The 19,834-nt window shown below is 44.3% G+C and overlaps 1 protein-coding gene across 2 annotated transcripts in view; it reads right to left on the bottom strand.

Annotated features, from left to right (window-relative positions):
- The window catches only part of TMEFF2 (transmembrane protein with EGF like and two follistatin like domains 2), an 895,617-nt gene that overhangs the window by 320,741 nt on the left and 555,042 nt on the right, over positions 1-19,834 (bottom strand). The gene's annotated exons all lie outside the window — the stretch shown is intronic.

Below are 19,834 nucleotides of genomic sequence, written 5' to 3'. Positions count from 1 at the left end.
CAAACTTTTCAAAAGCTCATTTATTCCTACGCAAGGTATTCGCTATCAAAGTGTTTTCTCTTAGGTTTTAATGTTTCAGTCCTAAGTTGTCTTCATAAATGAACTGATATTCATTTTCTCAGGAGCATTCAGTATAGATGCCATTTTCCAATTTTAGTGTTTCTTCGCGTTCCCCTTTGTTCCACTGTTCCGTGCTAACTAGGCATTACTTGCTTAATGCTAAGGGAAGATATTCGAGTTGATGGAAAGATCTTTATGCTTTGCTACATTTATATGTAGGACAAAGGATTATTTCTGGGAAGAGTTCAAAGAAGAACAGTTCTGTACATTTACCAAGACAGAGGATTTGAAGTACATGTTTTCATGAAAAGATATTCCTCTGGTAACTTTAAAAAGATTGTTCCTCTCAGAAGTGGCTGATATAAGAATTTTTGGAGCTTTATATTGAAGTTATGTTGGAAAATAGCCTTTGTAAATAGATTTGTTGAAAAAGGTAAAGGCTGTGAAACAAGAGAATGTTCTCCGGAGGCAGCTTTCATGTAAGGCATTTCACCTGAATTATGCACTGTAAATACACAGATCCATAGTTGGAAGCAGCATGACTGATCTGACTCACAATTAGAATATTTGGAATCTGAATCCCCATGTAACTGAGTGCGAAGCTCATAAAGTGCGATAATGTGCTGCAATGGAGTATCAAACAAAAGGGAAACAAAGCTGTTCAATGTGAAACACAAAACCACAATAGTGAAGACTCAATACTAAGCTTGTTGGCACAGGTTTAAGGTGGTTTGGGAAAAAATGCAAAAGAAAATGACATTTCAACGATATTTTACTTCCTTAAAAGACCTCCAATTGTTGGCATTGATATCCCTCATTTAATATCTGATTAGATTCCTAATAACTGTAACAATTGATACATTCTGGAGTATTCTGGGCCTGGTGACTGCAAACTGTATTCAGAAAGAAACAACTATAGTTACAAGTCATAATTATATCATTAACTCCTTCCTGTTTGCTTTTTCTCATTTTCTTCTTTTCCTTCTCCCCTTTCAAAAAAATCATAATGATTGCATAGCTACATAAGGGTCTTTTTTTGCAGCCGAGTTGTATTTTTTAATGGTACCATTTAATGCTCGATATAATGTGCTGGAAAACGTACAATGTGATCAGCAAATAAATTAGGGAACGCTTGTTCTTCGGCTGGTTGTTCAATTTCAGCTAATATTACAATACTTGCTGATCAGTCATGCTTCTCCCCGTGAGAACAGATTTGCAGCCAGCATACGGGGGCAAACAGTCGATGCAAAAGAAAATGAAACGAGTGCCGATTCACAAGCGTGTCCTCTTGTATTTGTTACATTGGGTCAAGTATTCAGCTCATGTAGAAGAACCCTTAGGGCCTTCTTATATGGGACACCTGTGGAGCGCTTACACCCTCGAAGTCATCCCAGCAATCATTGCTCCAATGCTTTGACATAGGAGTGCCAATCGCTCACTGAATAGAAGCGGAGAGTGCCAGAGATCTCGTTAATAGATGAATGACAGCCTGCTTACATGGGATGATTAGCAGCAGGTATTTATGCTGGCATAAACTGAGCCACGAAGAACAGGTGAGCAAATTATTTTGTCGCTGGGCATGTTTACACTGGCGAATCGTTCAGTTTTGCATGATCTAGCGATTAAGTGGGTGCTAATGGCTCCGTGTAGAAGGAGAGTCAGTTGGACTGCTGGCTTAGGGCACTTTCACATGGCACAATTATTGTTCAGATTTCTGCTGGATGGAGCGATTCTGAGCGATAATCCGATAATCATTTAGTGTAAACGTTGCCAGCGACTGAACGATGGACGGTAACAGTTTGTGCAGGCATATAATCCAAATGACTCTTGGCCCATTTGGATTGGCAGTCATTCATTTAGGAACGACTGCCTGTTTACTGTGAATGGAGGCGGGTGGCCAGTAAGGATCTCCGATCGGCTCCATTCACTGAGCGATCATTGTGGTAATCGCTGACATGACTCTCAGGCGCTTATGCCCCCAACAGCAGTCCTATGTAAGAAGATCCTTAGTTTCCCTCTGCTCTTTTCTCTCCTACATGTTCTTATCAGGTAATTTATGTCTACAGCGCAGATAAACTTTGTTGCTGTCATAAATTAGCGGATATAAAGGTGCAGCAGAGGGAAACTAAGCCGTCAGTCCAGAACACGGACAAATCTCCTATTGAGGCCAGGAGGTGAGATATACATGTGCGTCATGTCGTACGCCCATCACCATGTTCTATCTTGGCATGTATGCGCTTGTAATGCGTACCAAGATAGAACATGCTGAGATTTTTTTTTACGCGCACAATATATGCAATTTGTGTGAGCAGCAACATGGCCACCTACAGAATATTGATACAATATAATATGCGCGCAAAACCTGAGGGTAGGTCATCAATTGTATTCTCACTGGAAAACCCCTTCAAGCTCTACTGCAGAAATGATTTTCAGCCCAAATGCATGGACCTAAGTCAAACAAAATGCCCCCCCCCCCCCCAAGGTGTCCTGGAGCCTTCAAGGTAGATTAGCTTTCTGATACAAATTCGAATACTAATGTCCTTTTAGCATTTTCACTGGGAAGGGACATTTTTTGGCAGCCAAGACTGCTGTTACTGTACTGTTACACTGTGACAGCAGGGTAGTGTTTTTCACAAGAATGACGTGACTGCTGAATGAAAACTGATGACGCAGCAAATAGTATCAAGTAAAATGATGACAGAGTATAAATAAGAAGTGACAAATTAACTCCAGTGAATTGAAACATATAGATGAATAGTAAATATTTCAGGGGACTCTTTAATTTTCTACCTTATGATGTTTCTACCTTAAAGTGTCATCTCAGACGCACCAAAATCTGGCATTTCAGCGACATTTCACTATTTGCATCTCCCCTGGCGTGACAGGAATGCTGCGTGGTCATTTCTGATGTCCTGTTGGTAGAGGAAAGGAGAACAGCAGCGGACCGTCACTGTCCTCAAAGAGACCTTTACGGCAGAGGACACAAAGGTGCCCTTTACTCCGTGCCTTCAGCTTTAACCCTTTCCAATCCAATGTCTGACGTCTAAAGACATTATGATTTAAGGCTGCACAGCTCCGATGTTGGAAGACGTCCGTCGGGGTTCTCTTACTGTATATTGGCAGCCTCTCTGAAGTCGGAGCCTATCCAACGTGTCACCTCATGCAGTACTGGCTTTAGCCAGCAGATAGCGCCATTGTATAACAGCAGAAAAAGAGTAAGCCCCCTAGGAAAATCAGGATACAAATTGGATTGTAAAGGGTTAACATTATTAATAAACCGGACACTAACTTATCCCAGTTATACTCACTCAACTCTTCCCAATCCTGTATTGTCCGGTGCTGCTGCTCAATCATCCACTGCCTTGTTTATTGACAGCCAGCAGTCCCACCCCTTTATGGGAGGTCCCAGGCGCTGCAGCCAATAACAGGGCACTGAGCTCTAATATTGGCTGTAGCGCCTATGATATCCCGTAAACAGTCTGGGGCCGCCTGGGGTCGACGCACAGATCATAGCATGTCTACAGGCGCGATGATCACTCATTAAATGGAGAGCGCACCAGAGGCCTCGCCATCTATCAGCCTGTTTAAATGGTCTGACAGTTGCTGAAAACCATAGACTCCGACAAGTGAGTGATTCGAGCCGACTGCCGTGTTTACATGGGACCACAGTCACTCCTAATCACTTTTTGAGCAATTACTCAGGCAACTGTCAGTCCTTGTAAAAGTACCCGGAGGTCAGCTTCACATGGGTGTATTTGGGTGGAGATTTCCGTATATTGGACGCATATTTCGGCAGTGCAAAAAAAAATAGATGTTCTATTTTTCTGCATATTTGCACACCCAAGGTCCGCATGGAAGTCACTGGGGGAGCGCAAATACACGCGCAATACACAAGATGTATGAAGCACTGCATAACTGGCCTGGGAGAGAACACATCTGGAACTAATTAGCCATTTCAATCGGTCTGTTTGTTTGCTGCGCACAAATGAACATGTGCTGCAGAGGCAAAAAGTGCAGTAAAATACGCCAATGCGTGTGCAAAAAATCATCATTCATTCCACTAAAACGCAGAGCTCGAGCATGTGCATGTGTGTTTATGTACGTGTGAAGCTAACCTATTACAGGAGAGCATAATTGGATATGTTCATTAAAAACCCTAATTCTACAAGGTCTCAGGACTGAATTTGGGCTGAAATGTTTTTTTGAAATGACATATAGTAGTTGGAAGCTCTTTTCAAATGTCGACATCCCAAGGGATTCTTTTCCAGTATTTGCTGTATCTGGATGAGTTGGGACAACCGTCGGGGACAGTCCGTCGCATATACCCACTTAAAGGGTTTTGTTTTTTTTTCAACCCCCCCCCCGTTCGGCGCGAGACAACCCCGATGCAGGGACCTAAAGAAAAATCCGCACAGCGCTTACCTGAATCCCCGCGCTCCGGTGACTTCATACTTACCGGCTGAAGATGGCCGCCGGCATCTTCTCCCTCCGTGGACCGCAGGGCTTCTGTGCGGTCCATTGCCGATTCCAGCCTCCTGATTGGCTGGAGTCGGCACATGACGGGGCGGAGCTACACGGAGCTACACCGAGCCCCATTGAGAAGAGCAGAAGACCCGGACTGCGCAAGCGCGTCTAATTTGGCCATTAGACGGCGAAAATTAGACGGCAACCATGGAGACGAGGACGCCAGCAACGGAGCAGGTAAGTGAAAAACTTTTTATAACTTCTGTATGGCTCATAATTAATGCACAATGTACATTACAAAGTGCATTAATATGGCCATACAGAAGTGTATAGACCCACTTGCTGCCGCGGGACAACCCCTTTAAGGGATGTCGCTGCTGTGGCTTTGTTATTGTGAATGACACAGATATGGATCTTTATGAATGAAATAGTGAATGAATGGGTGGAGGTTGATGATGTCCATATGCTATCCAGTTTTTATTTAGAAAAGCAGGTGAGGTTTTAAAATGATTTGACCTATTTTATGTTTGCATCTGCAATATAAAAGAATAATTATTCATGGAGATGCTTAGAATTATTTTGCGTAAATTCATTAATATAATATTTTATATGACCCCTGCCGACTCAAACGTGGGTGCAGTGTATGCCAATACACCCTGGAAGAAGCAACTGACCAGAACCCAGGGGTAGCCGCTTCTTCTGCTGGGCTCCGTGTATCTTTATAACTTAGCTATATTCTCTTGTGAGTCAGCCTAAAATGGACTATGTTTGAATCCGCCGTGTGGTATTACACTCTTGCAGTTCTTTCCCCTTTCTTCGGTATTTGGGGTGTTTACTATCTGTAGTCACATTACTGAAGTCCACTTTCTTCATCCATCGTGGAGAGGGGAAAACTTTACAAGTGGAGTGAGCTATAGCTTTATAACACTGCCTAGGCCGGTCGGGTTTTGCGGTGCAGGAAAGGAGTTTGGACATTGAGTGGTGAGGTATCTGTTTTAGGATGGCTGCACTCAACCAGATTTGAAATGTGAAATCTGCGGTAGTCTCCCACATGGACGATCCGCGGCATTCGGCACAAATTCAAACTAATACAGTATCCATATGTCCGCTCAGCGGACAGTGACTGTGATATTCCACTCGCGAAAAAAAAATCACAGCATGATCTATCACGCATAGATCATGTCCGACGACGAGCCATGCAGACTATCTGCAGTACAGAAGAGAAGACTTAATGGCAGGTACGCACGGACGCTGGCCGGGCACAGAGTAGGATTGCACTGCGGGCTCCCACATGCGGAATCTGACCTGGTTATGTGCAGCCTCCCTTATTTGTATTTGGGAGGGTTTCTCTTGAGGACTCTCTTTTTCTGTTTGCTACATCTGCTTCATCAGCTTGAGTATGACCATACATTTAGTGAACCTCTGCCCCCACATGTGCTTGTGCTAACTCATCTGAACGGGCCAACACATGCCAATGCACCTCTTAGCAAACACCCAGGCTTCCTTAGAACCCTTCCCCCACTTTCATGTGCAATGAGATCCTTTATTATCAGTAAGCAGTAAGTTATCGCCCTGCTGTATATTTCTTGCCATTGATATGGCTTGTCATCTGACCTCGTCTACCATCTGCAGCCTGCCATGCCCTCATCCAGTCTACTATCGCTAACTTACCCTGTCTGCTAGGATCTCTGCTTGCCTGACTAGGATTCTGATTTCCTGCTTCGTACTACAAATTGGAGTCTTCAGTTCATCTACCTGTCAATCATTGCTACATAGATTAATTCAGGAATAGCAGGATAAGAATTCTCAGTGAAATCAGAGGGAGAGGCCTGCCATACTTATGAGACGGATGACCCCACTAAGCTTTTTCAACGAGTTGCAAAATCAGATTTTGGCCATTATTGGTCAAAAATGCAGTCTATGAGGAGCTGACTTGAGAGATATGCCATTAATGTCTTAACTAAGACCTATATATTGTATCATTTTATTGATATACTGTAATTGAAAACCACTATCAGTCACAATATTCTCTAATTATAATTAACATTATCTTATCGAATTAGTAACATTCAACTAACAATATCTGCAAAATTCTATTAAAATATGCAGTTTTAGAATCCCAGACCTCAGGGAACTGAGACCACTAGAATTATTTCTCCCAGAGTGGACATTTCCAGTACATGTTTATTGGCTAGGAGAATGATTTATGATATATTTATTGAAATATTTAAGCAGAAAAGAGTCAAATGTGATGCAGAATATGCCAATGTTATGAGTAACAATGCCTTGTTTGTAAAGAAAGTAGGATTATAAACAGGGGCAGCGCTCCAGAGGTATGAGCGTAGACAAGGTAGAAATACAAAAGGCGGAGGTGACCAGTCTACCCAGGATAAGGGCAGATCGTCATACCTGAAGCCCCTGGTAGCCTATAAAATGCTGGGTTTGGACGGGCCATGATCTTCCCTTGTCACAATTACATGGTGGAGAATGTCAACCGGATCCCAAAGTAGATCTTGGCCACGTAACATAGTAACATAGTTTGTAAGGCTGATTGAAGACAATGTCCATCTAGTCCAGCCTATTTATCCTCCTGTGTTGTTGAAGTGTAGAAGTTAAAATGAACAAACAAAACTCGGCATTCCAGGGATTACAGCCATAAAGATAAAGTAAAAGCCAATGAACTTACTTCACAGCAGGGTCTCCATTCAGAACATCCCCTTAATCCTGGTCTGCAGAATACCATGAATACCTCATTGCAGGGGATGCATCAAGTGAGGAAGAAGGGAGAAATACGTCCTCTATTCTTGAAACCCCCATTGATTAGACTTTCATTGCCTAGCCTATAGTTATGTGATAAATGTCAATTCTGATACAACCCCTTTAAAGAGGTTCATTGCTTGATCTTGTACATGATACACAAAGAAATAAAACTAAAGTGCCAAGGAGGACAGAGATTCAACCTTTCAACTTTCCCAAACATAAAACACGAATCATAAAATAATAAAAAAATGTATCAGGTATCAATATCTTCTCATGCCTGTATAGTTTCTGAAAGTAGACAGCTGGCACAATGTGAAAATGCCAATAGGCACTTTACAGTCGTGAACACCTTCATCCAATTTTGCATCAAAGTGTAATGCTTTACAAAAAAAGCATAAAAAGTAATTTAAGGCTGAAAATCTGACTCAAGCATAACCTTAGATGCACAAAAATTCCTCAAAGTAAAAGGAATAGATGTGCAAAGCTCATTCCGGTCACTTATGTCTACAGAAATACAACTTCATGTATTCACTGGAACTAAGTAGATGAAATATCTCCATGACCCTGATGCCAGTCAAATTTGAGTCATGGAGTCAGTAAATGTCCTGACTGAGGGGATGATGGAGATGCAACTTCTCATTCTCTCACTCCTATAGCAAATAAACAAAATCCCTCTATTAAATGTGACAATTGGAGAGCGCACATACTAGGAAGTTATAAAATGAAGAAAAGTTCCCATTTGCCTCCCAGTCACGAAATGCTGTGAAGTGGGTCACACAACAGTAATAGGCTGTGATCCTTCTTCCTCATGTTAATTGCAGCTTCTGCTCTTCCATAACTCTCTTACATACACACATTTACATAAGCGGGTGGTAAAACTTGGTTTTTGCCTAGCTTTTTCAGTCGATTGTCAGCAGGGAGTTCATTACATAGGGAACTGACTCCCTTTGAATGTCTCTGTGTTGGTGGATGGGCCGCCCCACACATGATTTATTTCCCTACTAATAAAGAACAAGGAAAAGAAACTCCAAAGACTTCGACTCAAAGCAGGCCTGTACCAAAACAATGATCGGGAAAACCCCGAGTCTGTCAGGATAGGACGGAATCCCCAACAGGACATGGACACAGGTAAAATCAGTTGTGTTATCCATCTGTCATCCCACAACCCCACTAATATTGAACTTGGTGTCCTCTCCAGGGGACTTTCATTCTATCCTAGTAAAATGCTTGATAAGACAGAACTCTGCAGTGACATAGAGGAATATTGTAGGAGACTAAGACTGAAAGAGTTCTTCCATGACAAATAGGACACAGGACCTCCAAGCACTCAAACACAGGAGAAGCTAGGGGCCAGGAAGAAGTCTGATTGGACACCCCTATTGACTACAACCCCACTTTGGACAAATATATAGACTACTTTAGGCATGTGGTGCAATATACTATACTGGACAAGCAGAAAAAGGAAGCATTTAATATCAATATGCAGGAAAGAAGGGCCATGTATGCACGCAAGGACAACAAGGAGATCATCATTAAGCCTGTGGATAAGGGTGGTGCTATAGTCCTCATGAATACATCAGACTACAAGAAAGAAGCAGATAGACAGCTGACAGACACCAGATACTACACCAAAATGGATCAAGACCCGACTCAAAAATATGTGAGGGAATTGAGAAGGGTCATCAGAAGCCTGTCTGTGGGCTCCACAAAACTTTTGAACTTGATACTGAAGAAGCCCAAGGTTGGAACATTTTACATGCTTCTAAAACTACACAAAGCTGGCAACCCAGGGAGGCCAATTATCTCAGGTGTGAGAACCCTCATTAAAGGAATCTCAGGGTGGGTAGAAGGTGTCCTCAAACCACTGGTGAGAAACACAACCAGCTACTTGCAAGAGACCACAGACCTACTGAACAAACTATCAACCATAGGTCCTCTACCCAATGGCACCATCCTGGCCACCATGGTTAGGGAATTCTTATATCCCAACATCCCACACAAAGATGGACTGTCCGCCTGACAGGAACACCTAAGGCCAATGGGGTTGCCTCAGAATCAGTGTTACAACTCATGAGATTCATCCTAACACACAATTATTTCTTCTTTAGCAAAGAGATATTCCTGCAACTCACTGGAACCGCCATGGGCAGTAAAATGGTGCCACAATATGCCAACCTTTTCATGGCACAACTGGAGAGTGACTTTCTGGCCTCCTGCTCCAGCAAACTATTGGCCTACTTCTGCTACATTGACGACATCATAATCATCTGAACCAACACTGAACAAGAACCAATAAAATTCCATGAGAGATTCAATGCATTCCACTCAACCATAAACCTGACATTAAGCTACTCATATACAGAAATCAACTTTTTGGACATCACCATAAAAATGTCAAACAACTCAATACAGACAACCCTGTACCGGAAACCAACTGATTGGCCCACATACCTCAGATGGGACAGTTTCCATCCCAAACACAAAAATAGTCCATTGTATACAGCCAGGCCATCAGATACAACCGGATCTGCTCCAACCCAACAGACAGAGAGGAACATCTATACCATCTTAAAAAGACATTTATAAATCATGGCTACCATCCCACCTCAATTGATGAACAAATCACTAGAGCCACCAGGATACCCAGAAATCAACTACTCCAATACACAGAGAAGGAAATAAATGATCTTGTACCTCTAGTAGTGACCTACAAAACTGCAAAGAAACTCCATCAACTCTGTCAACACAAAGCTGACAGTCTGAAAACCATATTCCCGGACCCTCCCCTTCTGTGTTACAGGCAACCCCCTAACTTGAGGAACTTTATAATGAGGAGTGCATTGCCCTCTGAAACAGAAAAAGGAACTTATTCCTGCAATGTAAGGAGCTGTAAGACCTGCTCACATGTACTGACCAAGGACATGTTATATCCCCAACACACAGCAGGACTATAAGATCCCGTGGACATTCACATGTTCCACATCTGATCTTGTGTACCTTATCCTGTGTAGTAAATATCCTGTTGGGGCCTTTATGTTTGAGAAACAGGACAAAACTAAAAGTGAGGATTAGGTCTCATTGCCACATAATTAAAGAGAGACAGAATTACCTGTGACCAAGGACTTTTCTAGTCACAGATACAACATAGAACACATGAAAGTTTATACTTAAAATCAATTTCAGATCACAAAGCCACATAAGAATTTGGGAGTACAAAAGTATCACAACTTTTGACACAACAGAGGGTTAAATTCCTCTAGAGGATTCATGTGTGACTGGGAAGTATGAGACATGGATAACACTGCTGGCCTGGTGACCCCCTAATTTAGAGACCATAAAACCATTAAATCTTTATCAGTGGACCTTTTAAGTATGTTTGTATTTCTCTTTTAATTCTATTGCGGTATCCTTACAAGTGCAAATTAATCACATCCACGTCTGTGCCTTGTCGAAGAGGCATGCATATATGTGTGTGTGTGTGTATATATGTATATATATATATATATATATATATATATATATATATATATATATATATATACACTACCGTTCAAAAGTTTGGGGTCACATTGAAATGTCCTTATTTTTGAAGGAAAAGCACTGTACTTTTCAATGAAGATAACTTTAAACTAGTCCTAACTTTAAACAAATGCACTCTATACATTGCTAATGTGGTAAATGACTATTCTAGCTGCAAATGCCTGTTTTTTTGTGCAAAATCTACAAAGGTGAATAGAGGTCCATTTCCAGCAACTATCACTCCAGTGTTCTAATGGTACAATGTGTTTGCTCATTGGCTCAGAAGGCTAATTGATGATTAGAAAACCCTTGTGCAATCATGTTCACACATCTGAAAACAGTCTAGCTCGTTACAGAAGCTACAAAACTGACCTTCCTGTGAGCAGATTGAGTTTCTGGAGCATCACATTTGTGGGGTCAATTAAACGCTCAAAATGGCCAGAAAAAGAGAACTTTCATCTGAAACTCGACAGTCTATTCTTGTTCTTAGAAATGAAGGCTATTCCATGCGAGAAATTGCTAAGAAATTGAAGATTTCCTACAACGGTGTGTACTACTCCCTTCAGAGGACAGCACAAACAGGCTCTAACCAGAGTAGAAAAAGAAGTGGGAGGCCGCGTTGCAATACTAAGCAAGAAGATAAGCACATTAGAGTCTCTAGTTTGAGAAACAGACGCCTCACAGGTACCCAACTGGCATCTTCATTAAATAGTACCCGCAAAACACCAGTGTCAACATCTACAGTGAAGAGGCGGCTGTGGGATTTTGGGCTTCAGGGCAGAGTGGCAAAGAAAAAGCCATATCTGAGACTGGCCAATAAAAGAAAAAGATTAAGATGGGCAAAAGAACACAGACATTGGACAGAGGAAGACTGGAAAAAAGTGTTGTGGACGGATGAATCCAAGTTTGAGGTGTTTGGATCACAAAGAAGAACGTTTGTGAGACGCAGAACAAATGAAAAGATGCTGGAAGAATGCCTGACGCCATCTGTTAAGCATGGTGGAGGTAATGTGATGGTCTGGGGTTGCTTTGGTGCTGGTAGGGTGGGAGATTTGTACAGGGTAAAAGGGATTCTGAATAAGGAAGGCTATCACTCCATTTTGCAACGCCATGCCATACCCAGTGGACAGCGCTTGATTGGAACCAATTTCATCCTACAACAGGATAATGACCCTAAACACACCTCCAAATTGTGCAAGAACTATTTACAGCAGAAGCAGGCAGCTGGTATTCTATCGGTAATGGAGTGGCTAGCGCAGTCACCAGATCAGAACCCCATTGAGCTGTTGTGGGAGCAGCTTGACCGTATGGTACGTCAGAAGTGCCCATCCAACCAATCCAACTTGTGGGAGATGCTTCTAGAAGCGTGGGGTGCAATTTCACAAGCTTACCTCAACAAATTAACAGCTAGAATGTCAAAGGTGTGCAATGCTGTAATTGCTGCAAAAGGAGGATTCTTTGACGAAAGCAAAGTTTGATGTAAAAACAATGTTATTTCAAATACAAATCATTATTTCTAACCTTGTCAATGTCTTGACTCTATTTTCTATTCATTTCACAAAGCATGGTGGTGAATAAGTGTGACTTTTCATGGAAAACACAAAATTGTTTGGGTGACCCCAAACTTTTGAACGGTAGTGTATATATATATATATATACACACACACACATATATATGCATGTCTCTTCGGATCTATTTCACTATACCTGAGAAAGGACCCTGAGAGATTTGAAAGCTCACAATAACATCATGTATTTTTGTTAGCCATTAAAATGTATCATGTCTACAAGATTACTTGGTTTCACTTGCTGAAAAAAAAATCATATTTCTTTCCCTCATGGAATGCTTCTGGAGGGCTCAATTCCTCAACGTCAATCTTATATATTTAGTTGAGAGAAAGACCTGGGTGTCTCTTTTCGGGGGTTGATTGGGAGATATCCTTTGTGTTCACACACAAATTGTTTATTTCAGGTCGCATACAAAAAAACTGTTGCAAAATCTTGTCTAGATGGTTCCTGAACGCCAGTTAAACTTAAGTTTATATTTCCTTTTCTTTAAGACCTCTGCTTATGTAGTTAGTGGGTGGCACCAGGGAAAATATAAGGTGGGGTAGGAAGTTAATTAACATACTTTGGGAGGATATTGACACTTTGCATAATAAGTTATATGAAAAGTCAATACAAGTCTCCAAGCAAATAGCTCTATTATCACTGCTCCCAGAGTCACTTTCCAAGATTAAGAAAGTAGCCTTTTGATACCTTCACGTGACTGTGTGTCCCCCGGTTTTGGTGGTCCACTTGCTTTCCTTCTAGAGCGAATGGGTCGAGAAGTTCCATGGTATCATGTGAAACAAGGTTATGATTGCCTCTGAATCCACTGCTTATGAGACTTTCTGAGTTATTTGGGACCTCTGGAGTAGGGTTTTGAATTCCACATATTACCATACCTGGTTGGGGGGGTGGTTTCCCTTAGCTTTTTTATCCTCTTTTTTTTTTACTTAGTTAATTTCTAGAGATGAGCGAACATACTCGTCCGAGCTTGATGCTCGTTCGAGTATTAGCGTGTTCGAGATGCTCGTTACTCGAGACGAGTACCACGCGATGTTCGAGTTACTTTCACTTTCATCTCTGAGACGTTAGCGCGCTTTACTGGCCAATAGAAAGACAGGGAAGGCATTACAACTTCCCCCTGCAACGTTCAAGCCCTATACCACCCCCCTGCAGTGAGTGGCTGGGGAGATCAGGTGTCACCCGAGTATATAAATCGGCCCCTCCCGCGGCTCGCCACAGATGCATTCTGACAGAGATCAGGGATAGTGCTGCTGGTGCCGGAGCTGCTATAGGGAGAGCGTTAGGAGTTATTTTAGGCTTCAAGAACCCCAACGGTCCTTCTTAGGGCCACATCTGACCGTGTGCAGCACTGTTGAGGCTGCTTTTAGCAGTGTTGGACAATTTTTTTTTTTTGTATATCGGCCGTGCAGAGCATTGCGTCCGCAGTCTGCAGTCATTGTACATAGTATAGGGCCAGTACTGGTGAGGCAGGGAAAGAGATATTCAAGCTATATAGGCAGTGGGCTTTTTCCAAAAAATTGATCGCCGTCATCCCGCCAGAGGGAAACAGTATACATAATATTATACGCTGCCTACAGTATCTATCTGCTGGGGGTACTAGTCGTAATTAATACGCAACAAAGCGTTACAGCAGGCTTGCGCAAAATTGTTTCCTGGATCTGCTGTCTCTGTTACATGATCGCCGTCATCCCGCCGGAGGGAAAGAGTATACATATTATACGCTGCCTACAGTATCTATCTGCTGGGGGTAGTAGTCCTAATTAATACGCAGCTAAGCGTTACAGCAGGCTTGCGCAAAATTGTTTCCTGGATCTGCTGTCTCTGTTACATGATCGCCGTCATCCCGCCAGAGGGAAAGAGTATACATAATATTATACGCTGCCTACAGTATCTATCTACTGGGGGTAGTAGTCCTAATTAATACGCAGCTAAGCGTTACAGCAGGCTTGCGCAAAATTGTTTCCTGGATCTGCTGTCTCTGTTACATGATCGCCGTCATCCCGCCAGAGGGAAAGAGTACAAATAATATTATACGCTGCCTACAGTATCTGTCTGCTGTCTCAGCTCAGCATTTTTAAAAAATAGAAGCAAAATACTTAAGGCCTAGTACTGGCTTTTGGCCACTTGACTGCTTCTGCGCTGTGAATTCCACTAGCTCAGTCATACGCACCTACGTCTCACTACAGGAATGCGCAAAATTGTTTCCTGGCTCTGCTGTGCGTTCCGTAAGGGAAGTCAGCCTCCAACCACAGGCCAATAAGCGGCACATTTAATTACAGCGTTCTGTTTCTGCACTACTGGTAATACAGCATGCTGAGGGGTAGGGGTAGGCCTAGAGGACGTGGACGCGGGCGAGGACGCGAAGGCCCAAGTCAGGGTGTGGGCACAGGCTGAGCTCCTGATCCAGGTGTATCTCAGCCGACTGCTGCGGGATTAGGAGAGAGGCACGTTTCTGGCGTCCCCACATTCACCTCACAATTAATAGATCCACGCGGTAAACCTTTATTAGAAAATGAGCAGTGTGAGCAGGTCCTGTCGTGGATGGCAGAAAGTGCATCCAGCAATCTATCGACCACCCAGAATTCTGCGCCGTCCACTGCTGCAACTCTGAATCCTCTGGCTGCTGCTCCTCCTTCCTCCCAGCCTCCTCACTCCATTACAATGACACATTCTGAGGAGCAGGCAGACTCCCAGGAGCTGCACATAGCCAAATTTATCAGCCTGGAGATGCTGCCGTATAGGGTTGTGGAAACGGAGTCCTTCAAAAGTATCATGGAGGCGGCGGCCCCGCGCTACTCAGTTCCCAGTCGCCACTACTTTTCCCGATGTGCCGTCCCAGCCCTGCACGACCACGTCTCCCACAACCTTGTACGCGCCCTCACCAACGCAGTTACTGGCAAGGTCCACTTAACAACGGACACGTGGACAAGCACAGGCGGGCAGGGCCACTATATCTCCCTGACGGCACATTGGGTGAATTTAGTGGAGGCTGGGACCGAGTCAGAGCCTGGGACCGCTCACATCCTACCCACCCCCAGAATTGCGGGCCCCAGCTCGGTGGTGGTATCTGCGGCGGTGTATGCTTCCTCCACTAAACCACCCTCCTCCTCCTCCTACGCAACCTCTGTCTCGCAATCAAGATGTGTCAGCAGCAGCACGTCGCCAGCAGTCGGTGTCGCGCGACACGGCAGCACAGCGGTGGGCAAGCGTCAGCAGGCCGTGCTGAAACTACTCAGCTTAGGAGAGAAGAGGCACACGGCCCACGAACTGCTGCAGGGTCTGACAGAGCAGACCGACCACTGGCTTGTGCCGCTGAGCCTCCAAGCGGGCATGGTCGTGTGTGACAACGGCCGTAACCTGGTGGCGGCTCTGCAGCTCGGCAGCCTCACGCACGTGCCATGCCTGGCCCACGTCTTTAATTTGGTGGTTCAGCGCTTTCTGAAAAGCTACCCACGCTTGTCAGACCTGCTCGGAAAGGTGCGCCGGCTCTGCGCACATTTCCGCAAGTCCCACACGGACGCTGCCACCCTGCGCACTCTGCAACATCGGTTTCATCTGCCAGTGCACCGACTGCTGTGCGACGTGCCAACACGGTGGAACTCTACGCTCCACATGTTGGCCAGGCTCTATGAGCAGCGTAGAGCTATAGTGGAATACCAACTCCAACATGGGCGGCGCAGTGGGAGTCAGCCTCGTCAATTCTTTACAGAAGAGTGGGCCTGGTTGGCAGACATCTGCCAGGTCCTTGGAAACTTTGAGGAGTCTACCCAGATGGTGAGCGGCGATGCTGCAATCATTAGCGTCACCATTCCTCTGCTATGCCTCTTGAGAAGTTCCCTGCAAAGCATAAAGGCAGACGCTTTGCGCTCGGAAACAGAGGCGGGGGAAGACAGTATGTCGCTAGATAGTCAGAGCACCCTCCTGTCTATATCTCAGCGCGTTGAGGAGGAGGAGGAGGAGCATGAGGAGGATGAGGAGGAGGGGGAAGAGACAGCTTGGCCCAATGCTGAGGGTACCCATGCTGCTTGCCTGTCATCCTTTCAGCATGTGTGGCCTGAGGAGGAGGAGGAGGAGGATCCTGAAAGTGATCTTCCTAGTGAGGACAGCCATGTGTTGCGTACAGGTACCCTGGCACACATGGCTGACTTCATGTTAGGATGCCTTTCTCATGACCCTCGCGTTACACGCATTCTGGCCACTACGGATTACTGGGTGTACACACTGCTCGACCCACGGTATAAGGAGAACCTTTCCACTCTCATACCCGAAGAGGAAAGGGGTTCGAGAGTGATGCTATACCACAGGACCCTGGCGGACAAACTGATGGTAAAATTCCCATCCGACAGCGCTAGTGGCCGAAGGCGCAGTTCCGAGGGCCAGGTAGCAGGGGAGGCGCGGAGATCAGGCAGCATGTACAGCACAGGTAGGGGAACACTCTCTAAGGCCTTTGACAGCTTTTTGGCTCCCCAGCAAGACTGTGTCACCGCTCCCCAGTCAAGGCTGAGTCAGCGGGAGCACTGTAAAAGGATGGTGAGGGAGTACGTAGCCGATTGCACGACCGTCCTCCGTGACGCCTCTGCCCCCTACAACTACTGGGTGTCGAAGCTGGACACGTGGCCTGAACTCGCGCTGTATGCCCTGGAGGTGCTTGCTTGTCCTGCAGCTAGCGTCTTGTCAGAGAGGGTGTTTAGTGCGGCTGGGGGAATCATCACAGATAAGCGTACCCGCCTGTCAACCGACAGTGCCGACAGGCTTACACTCCTCAAGTTGAACAAAGCCTGGATTTCCCCAGACTTCTCTTCTCCACCAGCGGACAGCAGCGATACCTAAACAATACGTAGGCTGCACCCGCGGATGGAAGCATTGTTCTCTATCACCATCAAAAACGTGGACCTTTTAGCTTTATCATTCCGTGTATAATATTCATCCTCCTCCTCCTGAAACCTGACGTAATCACGCCGAACGGGCAATTTTTCTTAGGCCCACAAGGCTCAGTCATATAATTTTTGTAAACAATTTTTATACGTTCCAATGCTCATTAAAGCGTTGAAACTTTCACCTGAAACAATTTTTATTTTAACTGGGCTGCCTCCAGGCCTAGTTACAAATTAAGCCACATTAACCAAAGCGATTAATGGGTTTCACCTGCCCACTTGGTTGGGCATGGGCAATTTTTCTGACGTACATTAGTACTGTTGGTACACAAATTTTTTGGGGCCCTCGCCTACAGTGTAATCCAATTAATTTTTTACCCACCTGCATTAAAGCTGATGTTACATCAGCTGTGCTGGGCACTGCAATGGGATATATTTATGTACCGCCGGTGGGTTCCAGGGAGCCACCCATGCTGTGGGTCCACACGGAGTTGTAACTGCATGTGTCTACTTCTAAAGAACCCCAGTCTGACTGGGGCATGCAGTGTGGGCCGAAGCCCACCTGCATTAAACATGACATTACCTCAGCTGTGATGGGCACTGCAATGGGATATATTTATGTACCGCCGGTGGCTTCCTGGCACCCACCCATGCTGTCGGTCCACATGGAGTTGTAACTGCATGTGTCCACTTCTAAAGAACCCCAGTCTGACTGGGGCATGCAGTGTGGGCCGAAGACCACCTGCATTTAACATGACATTACCTCAGCTGTGATGGGCAATGCAATGGGATATATTTATGTACAGCCGGTGGGTTCCAGGGGGCCACCCATGCTGTGGGTGCACACGGAATTCCCATTGCGGAGTTGTACCTGCCTGTGACTATTTATAAAAAACTGTGGTCTGACTGGGGATTATATTTCTCATTGCTTCTGTACAGCATTGTGGGCTATCGCCCCCCCCTTTTTTTAAAGAAGGTTGCTGCCTAGCCGTGCCAACCCTCTGCAGTGTGTGCCTGCGGTTCCTCCTCATGGCAGACGCACTTATAAATAGACATGAGGGTGGTGTGGCATGAGGGCAGCTGAAGGCTGCGCAGGGACACTTTAGTGTGCGCTGTGGACACTGCATCGTGCGGGGGGGGGGGGGGGGGTTGGCAGCATGTAATCCAGGAGAAGTGGCAGCGGAGTGTCATGTAGGCAGTGATTGCGCTTTGTTGGAGGTAGTGTGGTGCTTAGCTAAGGTATGCATTGCTAATGAGGGCTTTTCAGAAGTAAAAATTGTTGGGAGGGGGGGGCCCACACTTGCCGCTATTGTGGCTTAATAGTGGGACCTGTGAACTTGAGATGCAGCCCAACTTGTAGCCCCTCACCTGCCCTATCCGTTTCTGTGTCGTTCCCATCACTTTCTTGAATTCCCCAGATTTTCACAAATGGAAACCTTAGCGAGCATCGGCGAAATACAAAAATGCTCGGGTCGCACATTGACTTCAATGGGGTTCGTTACTCGAAACGAACCCTCGAGCATCGCGAAAATTTCATCCCGAGTAACGAGCACCCGAGCATTTTGGTGCTCTCTCATCTCTATTAATTTCTTATATAAAATATATAGTCCTTGGCATTTGGAAATGCTGAAGTCACTTACATAACTCAGTTCCCCCTCTCCTTTCTCGTGTCTGTGTGTGAATTTGTCTACACCTTTGGTATTTGTTCATTTGTTTAGTTTCCCCTTTGTGGGGCAAAGCGCTAATGCAGCAGAAATGGAGTCCTAAGCTCTCGCTCATGACCTGAAAGTTGTGGTTTCAAATCCCAGTTGGTTAAGGTAGATTGACCCAGCCTTCCATTTCTAGGGCCATCCTTGTATTTAACAATATTTAGCCCTGCCTGTGGTGATGTTTAATATGTAAATATTTAAAATACAATATTCTGCAATACTGGCGTATTGCAGTAAATTGTAGAAGTAATTAAACGATCATTAAGTCCCCTAAGAAAACTAAAGAATAAAACTTCAAATTAAGTCAAATAACATTTTAAAAAATTAAAAAATAATAAAAAAAATACAAAAATTAAAAAACAATCTAACTTTTTTCGCAAAACAATCTAAATAAAATAAATAAATAAAATAATGCAATAAAAAAAATATACAACTGGTAACATTGCGTCTGGAAAAGCCTAAACAAAGTATTACATTAGTTATTTCATACTGGGCACACTGCAAAAAAAAAAAGAAAAGAAATGACAGAATTGTGTTGGTCTCACTATCACTCAACAAAAATGGATTAAAAAGGAATCAAAAAATCCCAAGTACACATATGACCTCCACAGCTGCATAGATGGAATGGAAAAGTAACATTTTAACTTTTTAAACATTTGTAGTGGCCCAGAGTAAGTTGGGGGGGGGGGGGGTCTCCAAAATGTTCTAGGTCTGTCGTGTGTCAATATCTTGTTGGTGTCTTGTTTGTAGAGTGCATCAAGATATGTGTATTGGATGTCTGCAGGCATAAAAGAGTTAATGTCTGGGTCATGTCTGAAAATGGTATCATTATGTGTGTATAGTTAACGGTTGCTGCACATTGTATTTTATTAATTT

This window comes from Eleutherodactylus coqui, chromosome 8, assembly GCF_035609145.1.
Source record: "Eleutherodactylus coqui strain aEleCoq1 chromosome 8, aEleCoq1.hap1, whole genome shotgun sequence".
Lineage (NCBI taxonomy): Eukaryota > Metazoa > Chordata > Amphibia > Anura > Eleutherodactylidae > Eleutherodactylus > Eleutherodactylus coqui.
The sequence above is the reverse complement of the archived record's forward strand: the minus strand, read 5'-3'. Positions and strand labels throughout refer to the sequence as shown.